This window comes from Malania oleifera, chromosome 5 (assembly GCF_029873635.1).
Source record: "Malania oleifera isolate guangnan ecotype guangnan chromosome 5, ASM2987363v1, whole genome shotgun sequence".
Taxonomy (NCBI): domain Eukaryota; kingdom Viridiplantae; phylum Streptophyta; class Magnoliopsida; order Santalales; family Ximeniaceae; genus Malania; species Malania oleifera.
In genome coordinates, this window is record NC_080421.1 from 59,851,804 (window position 1) to 59,864,874 (window position 13,071).

Consider the following 13,071-nt stretch of genomic DNA (forward strand, 5'->3'; position numbering starts at 1 on the left):
CCTGTTGCTAAATTAGAAGCCATTCGTATGTTACTTACCTTTGGCGCTTTTAAAAATTTTAAATTGTTTCAAATGGATGTTAAAAACGCTTTTCTAAATGGCTACATTAATGAAGAGGTATACGTAGAACAACCACCTGGTTTTGAAAATCATAAATATCCTTATCATGTTTACCAGTTGTCTAAAGCTTTATATGGATTGAAACAAGCTCCTAGAGTTTGGTATGAGAGGCTTAGTGGTTTTCTACTAGAAAATGGGTTTACCCGTGGCAAGATTGACACTACACCTTTCATCAAATTCAAAAATGATGATATGCTCCTTGTTCAAATTTAGATGGACGATATCATTTTCGGGGCAACTAATGATGAGTTGTGTAATGAGTTTGCCAAATGCATGCAAAGTGAATTTGAAATGAGCATGATGGGTGAACTTAGTTTCTTCTTAGGGCTACAAATTAAGCAAGCTAATCATGGAACTTTCATATGCCAATCTAAATATATCAGGGACTTCCTAAAGAAATTTAATATGGAAGATTGTAAAATTCTTGGCACACCTATGAACTCTTCCATTAAGCTTGATAAAGATGAGCAAGGAATCCCTGTTGACATAAAATTATATCGTGGCATGATTGGGAGTCTCCTATATCTCACTGCTAGTAGACCTGATATTATGTTTAGTGTATGTATGTGTGCTAGGTTTTAGGCTGCTCCTAAGGAATCTCATCTAAAAGCGGTTAAACGAATCCTTAGGTATTTAGTTGGGACTATTGAATTAGGATTGTGGTACCCTAAGCATACTACATTTGAGATTGTTAGTTACACTGATGCTGATTTTGCCGATAGTAAGGTTGATAGAAAAAGCACTAGTAGCACTTGTCATTACTTAGGACAATCTCTCGTTTCTTGGTTCTCCAAGAAACAAACTCAGTTGCCTTATCCATAGCCGAAGCTGAATACATTGCGGTTGGAAGTTGTTATGCCCAAACTCTTTATATGAAACAACAACTTGTGGATTTTGGATTGCACTATGAAACAATACCGATCAAATGTGATAATACTAGTGCAATCAACATCTCTAAAAATCCTATCTCACATTGACGAACTAAGCATATTGAGATTAGACATCACTTTCTTCATGATCATATGCAAAAAGGAGATATGGCTCTTGAGTTTGTATGCACTAATGAACAGTGGGTCGATATATTTACTAAACCATTACCTGAGGATAGATTCATACAAATTAGACATGAGGTAGGCTTAATGCATAGTAAAGAAGCTTCCTAAACTTAAATGTCTCACATCTTGCATAATTTTAGGGGGAGCTCTCTTATGGGAACTTTTCAAGTCTTAGCAACTAATTCTATTGTTGACTTATCTTCTTGCTTCAAACTTTATGAAAAGTTGATTGTATGCACAGTTCATATTTCTGTCACATGCTTATATTGCTTATCGTTTGTGTTGCACAATTTGTCCAATTCATGTTCATATTGATATTCTATTTGCTTGATTGGACCATATTGAACTATTTGACTAGTTGTGGATAAATTTCTAGGAAATATAAACTCAAATAGGTTATAATTATATAGATTTTCTTTTGGAAAGTCCGATTTACAAACGACCCATTTCCTAGGATTTTAATTCAAATGACCCTTTTTACTGTTGCCAAAAAGGGGAGATGGAAAGGGGCAAAAATAATGGGCTTGTTTAAATAAGTGGGATGCATATTGTGAGGGGGAGCCTTCTTGGGCTTAACCCTATATTTTTACCAATCGTATTGGTCATCATAAAAAATGGGGAGAATGTTGACCTTATAGGTTACGTCCGGTTTTGATAACGACAAATACTTATGTATTTAATAAATATCTAATTCATGTGTAGGTCTATATTAGCAGATACATTGATGGCACTTGAAAGCTTAAAGCTTGAAGACCAACTCATGTTTTTCAGTTGTAATATACATATATATATATATATATATATTCAGCGGAGAAATTGGTCTGTAATAGTAATTAGGATATTTGGTTTGTAATAAGCACACCCAACACATGCATGGTTTATTATGTAAGCTCAAACTAAATACAAACTAAAAGTGACCTTAGAAAGACCTTAGGTTTTTCGGTTGATTGACACCAGATTTTTTCGGTGTGTTCAAAATTGGACCCCAAATGACCTTAGGACACTCACCTTTGCACTTGCATGTATTAGGAACTTGAATAGGGTGAATGTGTATTGAAACGGGACCGAAATGCACACTTTGTGCACTTTTGGACGACCGACCTTGATAGTTCATTCTGCCCCAGTCGACCAAAATTAACCTAGGTCAACTGTTGACCAAGGCCTTGGTCGACCGAACCAAAGTAGTTCAAAAAGCCTCGGTCGACAGAAACCCCCTAGGTTAACAATTTGACCATCTGGTCGATCAAGCAAATTTTGTACTCCAACTACCTGGTCGACCAAGCGTCCTCGTGAAAAATCCCAATGGTCTGGTCGACCGAACCAGATAGTTCAAAATGGCCTGGTCAACCGAACCTCGGAGAAATGGGAAATCATCCACTTTTGGTTGACCGACCACTCAGTTCAAAAATGTCCTAGTCGATTGAACCATATGAGATCAGGTCGAGCAAAAAATTTCTGGTCAACCGGACCTTTCGGGTTGCCCTGATTTTTTTACCACAGTTAATATTTTTAAAGAGGGTTAAAATGTTTAAAATGTCATTAAACTTTTCTAACAATTCCTAATAGGTCCCCGACGGTCAAAAATCATGGGGTGTCTATATATACCCCTTCATTTGGGAAAATTAAGATAAGATTAGCAAATCAAATTCTCTCAAGCCAAAAATTTCCTATTACTTATATTTTCTCTACAAACACTCTTACTTAGCTTCCAAAGTTACAAAATCCTCCGTAAGTGTTTTTGAGTGTTTAAATAGGAAGGTTTGCTCTCTTTCTTTGCTGTGAGATTGATTCATTTTTATTGAGAGCCAAACCCAAAAAGATTCTTAGGGGACTTTACTAATAAGTTCATCCTAAGAAGACTTTACTAGATCTTCTGAGATTGCATATTCGTTGCAACATCTTAAGAAGCTCGTATTTTTTTTTGGTTGCGAAATATTTTCAAAATCATTTACAAATATCTATTGTTCTTTATCTTAAAAACCATTTTAGGAGATAATTGTTTTTGAGGTGAAACATCTTTATAGCAATATTTATTCACTCACATATTATTTACTGAAAAACAAAGGTTATCTATTTTGCAATCCAAGCATATACATATTCACGTGATTGAGATATTTTGCTAATTGATATTCTTGAGGCTTACTTGATATTTAGTGTTAGCACGTTTGATTGAATACTTTGAAATACACAGATTGTTGTTGATACTCTCACGTACTCACTACACTGATAGAAAATATCTTTGAGAGTTGAACTATTTAGACCAGACTGAGCTTACATTTTAAATCATATGTGGTGTATGTGATTGAACGCATTTGGGTACAAAGCTGCTTTACGTGAAAGCACTTTTATATTATACCATTTGATTGTAAATCTGAGTGATTCTAGGCGTGGCCTGAGGGGGCAATAATCCAGCTTGGTAAGGATTGGTGTAAAGGTTGAGGTCAGCCCTGTGCTAATTGACCTGGTTTGTATAGGTGCCGCTCCACCCATTTAAGGGAGCAAGTTATTGTGATAATCCTTGTGTTAGTTAGCCAAGCCAGGAATGTAAGAAGTTGGTCGAACCTTGATAACATATCTACGTGTCACCCTCTCCTTACTGCTTTCTGGTGCTTGTGTGACTGATTAAACTGATTTATGTAATTTTTGATATATTTATATTACTTGCACTAGATTGACCATAGGATTGTGAATATACTGCTGTTAGGAGGAATACCTAAGGGTGAAATTTTAAAATACCAATTCATCCCCCCTCTTGGGATCACGGTAAAGCTAATAGAATTCATTGACGAAACTGTCGTATTCGTTGACAAGCCCAGATTTTGACCCCTTTTAATTTATATTTCTTATTTATTATTTAATTATTATAATTTTTGGGTCTTTACATTCTCACCTCCTTATAAAATTTCATCCTCAAAATTTGCTATTTGTATCATACCTGTCCTCTTGAGGAAAATTGGCTACTTATTTTATTACTTACCCTCACTTATGGTGGATGAATACCATGGTTACAACTAGGGTTCTAGGAGATTAAAAATATATACATAAAAGAAAATTCTCCCAAAACCAAAATACTAATTATCCTATATTCTACTGTACAACCTATACATCAACTGCTCTGTACAATATCAAAATAAAACTTACTCTATATGAACTATTACTATTTCTCCTCTATCTAACATTATTCACCACTAACTAAGTGTGGGTACTTCTATCATATCTCCTCTTCTAGCTCCCATTACGCCTCCTCCACTACATGATTTCTCCACAGAACTTTTACTAATGGAATTCTTTTAGCACGTAACTCTTGTTCTTTTATGTCTAGAATATGCACTAGTGATTCCTCATATGCTAGTGTGTCTTTGAGCTCAATCTCCTCATAGTTGATTATATGGGAGGGACCTGGGATGTATTTTCTTTGCATACAAACATCAAGTACATCGTGTATTCTAGATAAAGCTGGTGGTAGAGTCAGCCTGTAGGCCATTGGATCCACTCTCTCAAGTTTCTCGAAGGGGCCAATGAACCTAGGACTCAGCTTACCCTTCCTCCCAAATCTCATAACCCCTTTTAGTGGTGCCACTTTCATGAACACCTGATCGCCCATATCGAACTCCCACTTCTGGCGGTGAGTTTCTACATAGCTTTTTTGCCGACTCTAAGCTGCTCTGATTCTGTCTTTAATTAGTCAAACTTTATTGTACGCTTGTTGCACCAATTCCAGTAACAAAACTTGCCTCTCACCCATTTCATCCCAGTACAAAGGTGAACGACACCTCCTACCATACAACACCTCATAAGGTACCATGGTGATACTGGCCTGGTAGCTATTATTATACGCAAACTCGACCAGCGGCATATACTGGGTCCAACTACCCCAAAAATCTAGCACACATGCTCGTAGCATATCCTCAAGTATCTGAATCATCTTCTCTATTTGCCCATCTGTCTGAGGATGAAAAGTTATGTTGAATGATAACTGAGAACCCAAAGCCTCTTGCAAGCTCCTCCAAAATCATGATGTGAAACATGGGTCACGATCTAAGACTATAGATACTGGCACTCCATGGGGTCGAGCTATCTTTTGAATGTAGATCTCTGCTAGTTTGTTCATAGGGTAGCAAACTTTAATAGGCAGGAAGTGGGCAATGTTCTTCAGTCGATCAACAATTACCTAGATAGCATTCTGACCATGCAGCGCCGACGGCGAACCTGTGAGGAAATCCATGGATATATGGTCCCACTTTCACTCAGGGATGTGGAGTGGCTACAATTGTCATGCTGGCCTCTGGTGCCTAACTTTTACCTGCTAGCACATCAAACATTGTTCAATGAATTAGCTATCTCCCTCTTCATATCGGTCCACTAGAAAGATTCTTGAAGGTTCTAATACGTCTTAGTGCTACGAGGATCAATTGTGTATAGAGATCTGTGAGCCTCCTCCAAAATAGCCCTCCTAATCTTAGTGTCTGCAGGAACGCATAGTCTGGCACAGAACCTTAGAGCTCTATCCTCTGAAATATTGAACTCCTCCCCCTAACCGTATTGCACTCTATCCCTTAGTTCTGCTAATTCTTTGATCATTTCTTTAGGTTATTTCTTTCTTACAAAGTAGGCTACATCACCAGGTTGGCAATAAATTCCTGGTGATCGTCCTCTATCATCTCCATGCCTGGCCTCTCCAAATCCATCTTAATAGGATGCTGAATCTGCACTGCTGACATTGTTGTTCCTGCTGCTTTTCTGCTCAATGCAACAACCACCACATTTGCTTTCCCTGGGTGGTAGCAAATGGTGTAATCATAATCCTTAATAAGCTCTAACCGTCTTCTTTGCCTCGTATTCAATTCTTTCTGAGTAAATAAATACTTTAAACTTTTATGGTCTGTAAATATTTTGCATTTTCCACCATAAAGATAGTGCCTCTTGATCTTCAAAGCATACACCACTGCAGCTAACTCTAGATCGTGCATAGGGTAGTTCTTTTCATACTCTTTAAGCTACCGAGAAGCGTAGGCAATAACTCTTCCATGCTGCATTAACACACGTCCAACTCAATTCAAAGATGCATCACTGTATAAGGAGGTATTCTTGAGGTTTCTTCCTTTTGTAATTGACGTGGCTTTAGGTTCCCAATTTGTGGAAGTCTTCTAAGGATTTTTTTCCCTAAGGCATTTGAGGGGTTTATTATATGGGTGAACCCAGTGTACATATTAGTGATGGTTTCATCCGGGTTCATCCTAAACGCTCATACTCACTTATGAGCATGTCGATTCTACTATCTCTAATATCAACCGTTCCTTCATAGGTTACCTCTAGTTTATCCCATATTTCTTTAGCTGATTTACATGTCATGACACTGTTGAATTCATTTGCATCAAGAGCACAATATAATGCATTTATAGCACTTGAGTTTACTTGCAACATCTTATGGTCATTGTCAGTCATCTCTTTTTCTTCTTTAGGTATGTCTTTACCATCCAATATTTTAGTGCGGACAAGGTCACCTTGTGTGACAAATTTCCATACTTTCCAATATATAGTTTGTAAGTAAATTCTCATTCTTTGTTTCCAAAAAGTGTAGTTAATACCACAAAATATAGGAGGTCTAGTTGAGGATTGACCCTCAACAAAGGGAGATACGCCTATGTCTCATATAGGGATCTCTGTGTAGCTTCTAGGTTAAGATTTACTACAACCTCACTCTGATACCAATTGAAAAGTAAGGTGTACTCCCAAGAGGGGGGGGGGGTGAATTGGGTGTTTTAAAATTTTCTTTTTAATTATTGTTTTTACAAATTCTTTTAATTAAGTATTAACCCCTTTTTCAATTTGAGTTAATTTGCAATTACACTCTAAACACAACTTCACAAGTACAATTGTTTTGTAATAACCAACACTCAACCCTTGATTTAGTACTTATTGATGAATAATGATGATAATCAAAACTTCAATATTCAATACCCAACTTTTCAATATCAATCCAATCAATGAGATAAGCTTGAATTCACAATATGAAATAAAATAGAAAATCCAACCAAGCCTCCAAAATTCAAATATTGATATCAAATAAGTGTCTTGAATTTGAGTATGTAACCAACCAATTTACTAATGAGCTTTGGTATTAATCAATCAGCGTACTCCTTTGCGGTTTCTTGCAGTAATATTGATTAATCAATGTACTCCCTTATGGTTTCCACAATTCAAAAAGGCAAATTAATTTTCAACAAATTATGTACACAGCCATGTAGTTTATATAAGCAAAAAATTAAAGAGAATAGAGAGTGAAACTAATATTTTTACGCGGTTCGGCTATACCTGCATATGTCCTCGCCTTAGGTACACCACGCAAGGATTGCACTATACCACTCCTTTAACTGAGTAAAGCAAACCGTTTACACTCCTTTGGGTAGGATAAAGCCCTCCTCTCGAAGCAATACCCCAAGTTTGGCAATCCATCAATTCAACAATCCTGAATGTATAAAACAACAAGAAACAAGAACAATTCTTGCATACAGAGACACTCTCAAAACAAAGGTGATTAGTACAAGATTAAGCACGACTAATATACTTCAATTTAAATATCAACGAAAAATGAATTTGAAGCTTAAGATATTAATCACCAGATTCTTCTTTGGCTTGAAAGTTCTTAGTAAGAGCACAAGAACCATGTGATTATATCAATAGAAATTCAGTAATGCTTTAGCAAGAATGTGTGAGCAAGAGAGCTATTGAAGAGTATGAGAATTATAGACTTTGATTGCTGATTGTAAGTAGTTGTATTTGATTCCTGGGTTGAATTATTTATTTATTAGATAAAAAAAAGTAGTATTTTGTATTCCACAAGTTGTCTGGAGTGTTTTACAAGTTTTTACTTTGTTTGGGAAGCAAGAAATATAATTTTGAAACTTTTATTCGTTGTTAAAAAATAGCCATTACAAAGTTCAGTCGACTAGGCTCATTAAGGTCAGTCGCCTGGACTTTAAATTTTAGCGAAATATCAAAATCAGAATGGGATCAGTTGCCTGGGTCAATCGACTGGACTTGGGGTTAGTCACTTAGGTCAGTTGACTAGGCCTATTCTATTTTCTCATAATTAATTCATCATAAATGTCAATCGTCTAACCAGAATGGGTCAGTCGCTTGGACAGATAAAAAATCATGCTTTTATGTTTGTTTTCCAAAACTTTTGTGAGCTTTTACTAGCCAAATCAGTTTGAGTCTTTTGAAGATATTTTTTGGGGTTTTTGGTGTCTAAGTCAATAATTAATCCTAATGAGTTTCAAAACACTCATATTGACTTTTAATTGAAGTACTTAGATAAGAATTTCTTAAGAATTAAAAATTTCTAAATACAAAGTTTTCATGTATGTCTTTCTTTGAGTCCATCTTGGCCTGAGCTCAATACTATTTAAGCTTTCATAAGAATTGTCTTTCTTTGATCTTTTGAACTTTCTTTTGATCTCTTGTTTGGACTGTAGGCTTTCAATATCACTAGTGATCTCTTGATTTTGAACTTTAATGCTTGATTTCTGAAACATCATTACATTAACAAAAATATATTAAATTCCCTTGATTTGTTATCATTAAAATAAGATTTGTAAGCCTTGTTAAGCCAACATAGGTGCTGGAAAAACTCCTAAACCAAGGCTGGGTGATATGTGGTGGTGGGCAGGATCATGTAGTGGTCCATCTTCTGCCACTCGAGGACCTCTAAACAACATTTCCTTTGGGAGTGGGCACGAGTATCATCTAACTAGAACCGGTACATGGACCGGAAGTTGTAGTCCTCAAGGGTCATCATCGATGCCCTCAGCACTCTTAAAGACTATGCTTGCGCACTCTGGGTTGCTCAACCTTTTGACGTCACTGAAGCAGTTGGAGTGTGCTCGGAATCGAATGACGGTTCGTCCCTTTATTGTTCATCAATCCTTTTCTGCTTGGCAGCAGATCGGGAGGATTGGGGTTGCATGAATACAACTCCACACTTCAAATTACGAGGCATCTTCTAAAAGATGAAGGATAGATGAGGTGAGAAGGTGATGAGATAGAATAGATACATGAGATATATAGGTAAGGAAGAAGATGAAAGAAAGGGAAGGGGAAGAGACAAAGGTACTGAAAGGTGAAATGAGAAGCCATAGCCGCAAGGGATGCAAATGGGCAAACCCTATGTGCACTGAACTAAAGTTTCGTATAAGGGGAGGGGCACTTGAGCTAGGGCAGTGAGCTAGAACTTAAGGAAGGTGGGGGACTTTGAGCGACTAGGTCGGATATGGGTGCGACTAGGGAAGACCAAGGAACAAGGAGAAAATTTCATTTGAGCTTTGCAAGAGAAAGAAGTTTAAAATGATTTTTAACAGTCTCGACTAGGTTGCACCCTGGTCACACCCTCAACTGAAACAAGACAACTAACTCTCAAGTACATCGCACCAGAATGGAGTGCCAGTTGCGCCCTAGTTGAACTCCTTGGGAATTTGAAAGTTTAGAAGAGTTAGAGTCTTAACTAGGTCACGCCAAGGGTAGTGCTGGTCCCACCCATGGTCAAACTTCTCAGTACTTTGGAAGTTTAAAATACTTTTAGGGCTTCAACCAAGTCGCACCTATGCATACTGGTCACACCATAGTCACACCCTCAACTAACCTATAACCAATTCTAAGGACCCAAAACCCTATCTATTCAAAAAATATATAACCTAAGGACTCAAAAAGAAAGAAAACTAAGAAGTACAATTGTGTTGCCTCCCCGAAGTGCTAAGTTCAACATCTTCCGCCAGACTCAATAATGCTTATGTCGAACTCAACCTGGTTTGACCGTAGGGGTTTCTTCTACCATTTCCTCCTTAAACTACTTCTCACTTATCCTAAGCCGCCCTTCCAGGCCAGGAACTGAATCATGAATTGCAAGGATCTACTCATACATGTCTTCTAGGCTAGATATGGAAGGGTTTTCATGTTAAAGTATATCCTATAGGGGGACCCTCCATAGAATTGAGGGAGCCACTTCCTCAACACATTCTTCAATATTTCAATGTCCACAACATGGACATTGTCCAGTCGATGTTGAGAAGCATGAAATACATTCAGTCGGAGCTGCATATTGCCAAATGATTCATTCATGATTCTGGTCCTACACTCAATGCAGGCATTAGCCATAGCTAAGAATGGTCATCCTGATAGGACAAGGATCTAATCCTTGGTGGGGTCAAAGGGTTCCATATCCAAAACAACAAAGTCAACAGGATAATAGAGCTCTTCAAATTTGACCAAGACATCCCCTATCACACCCTAAGGCCTTTTTACTGATTGATCACCAAAACTCAAGGTGACAGGGGTGGGCTTTAGCTCTCCTAAATTGAATTGCTTATAGACCAAGTAAGGAAGTAGGTTCACACTCACCCCAAAATCTAGAAAAGCCCTATCATGGTGTAATATTCGATTACTCATAAGATGGTGGGAGCGCTAGGGTCTTTAAATTTAGGAGGAATGTTGCCTGAAAGAATTGAGTTCATATGCTCGGTCAACCTAACTTGTTTGTTCATGTGCACCCTTGATTTGTGATTTTACGTGCACAAGTCCTTAAGGAACTTGGCATATGTAGGCACTTACTTAATAGCATCTAAGAGAGGAATATTGACCTTGACTTGTTGGCATGTGTCCATGTTTCCTTCTTAGTTTTAGAGGGTGTATGAAGATCTACAAGAAATGGCACTGCGAGGACATAATGGGGAAGTGCTCCATCTTTGGAAGGGGTAGGTGTCTCGGTACTAGCTAACGGAATGGAAGGAGGAGGATTACATGGTCCATCATTGGGTTCTTTCCTCATTTTCTCCCTACCTTTTTCTTGGTCTAACCTCTCCCCAACCCTATAGTTTACCTTTCTACAACTCTGAAGAATGGCTACAACCTGGGCTTGTTTGTGATATGATGAAGGTTTAGAAGCTGGCTCACATTCTACCCCTTAGTGTCCTTTAGGGTTCACTAGAGGCTGACTTGTCAATTTACCTTCATATCTCTTACTCAAAGAAGTAGCTAGTTGGCCCATGGTAGCTTCTAGCATGGCAATAGACTGGAAGTGAGAGTGGAGTAGTTGTCGATTAACTTGGCATTTAGCCTCAATTCCCTTAAGGGCTTTTAACACCATCTCTTAAAAAGATATTTCGTATTCGAGCTGAGGAGAAGATAGTTACTGATACGATTAAGGTCTAGAGGCAAACATGAGAGGATTTTGATTATTTTGGAATGGGTGAGGAGGTGGAGAAGTGGGTGCTTACACCACCCAAGATTGAACTTGTTCGAGTAAGGATCATTGGTCAGTATATCTTACCAATTATGGGTGGCCTTAACTTTCTCATGCACAAATTGGCTTACTACTATAACAGAGTCCCCGACAACAGTGCCAAAATTTGGTAAGCTCACCAAGGCTTGAGTCATTAACTACCAAAGATAAAATTTATAACCTAACTAACCCCAAGTTCAGTGTAATAGTGAGTAAGTTGGGTGTCAATCCTTAGGGACTCTTGTGCAGTTGTTTATCAGTTCCAACCTAATTAACTATGCTTTATGAAAAAGGGAATAAGGTGAGATTTTGAAATGGTTTTTCTATCAAATACAAATGCATGTAAAATTATATTAACGCTATTCCTACAAAGTAGATCTCATATTATGAATCAAGCTTAGGTTGTCGTGTGCACTAGCTATGTCCAGTTAGCTATCCATACTAAGCTAAATGGTTAAGTGAACCATTCGAGTGGTATAGGGTAGCGAAGGTGCACGAATCGTCCAAAGCACAATCGGGAACCAGGGTATACCCTATCCAGCAATCACAAAAATGCCCTATATATGAATCGTAGCATAGTCCGTACAAGTGACTAAATCCCTAGTTATGTTATCCTTTACCCTAGGGTCTCGTCACAATCAGAGAATTAAAATTGCATGAAAAGTTAAGACATGGAATTTAAAGTGCAAGTATTTAAATGAAAGCATAGTAAAGAAAGCATATTGAGGATTCCACTTGTGAGCTTGTCCCACATTAGAAAAATTAAAGTAGATGATGGGGGCTTATATACAGGGTTAGGCCCAAAACCTAATAGGCTTAAGGTTTTGCAAGTTGGTACTCACCAATGTGCATCAAGCTAACCCATGGGCTCTTCTGGTCATAACAAGTGGTATTAGAGCCGACGGTTTGTAACTCTAGGTGAGTGACATCGTAAAAGTCGAGATGTGAAGCTAATTCTCCTGACGTGGTAACAGTTGGAGGACCAAATGTATGACCGAGGCCAATAAGGATCATCTAGGCTTGGGATGGATTTGAATAGGGTCAAGAAATGGGACGTAGGATTGGTTTAGAAGTATGTGAAATGCAATTCGAGACACGTAAGGTGCCAGAGGTATGTGTCATTTTTGGTGTTATCCCAAGAGAAGTATTCTTAAAATTAAATCCTTCAAGTTCTAATTTTGAAAACTATCAATTATAAACTTGCAAGTCACTTAACAACTAGCAAAATGTTTCATAATTAACTAATTTAATGCGTGTCTTTATCAAACATACAATTTTACCCAATTACTTACAAATGTACCAAATGTTCAACACATACACAATAAGCAAAAAATTTAAATGCAAGCGGAAATTAAAAAGAGTTAAGGGAAGAGAGAAGGAAAACATGATTTTTAGGAGGTTCAACCAACCCAGCCTACGTAATTTCCTTGAGGAATCCACTCAAGCATTCCACTAATCCCTGCTCCTTTAACTAGGACGGAGCTTCCCTTATAGTCCACTGCTTACAAGAGGCGTAGCTTCCTCCTCACCACGGTTCACAACCCGAACTATTTACACGATATAATGATTACAATATCTATGCAAAAAACTCAAAATGTTTCTAGCAAAGCTAGTGAATAC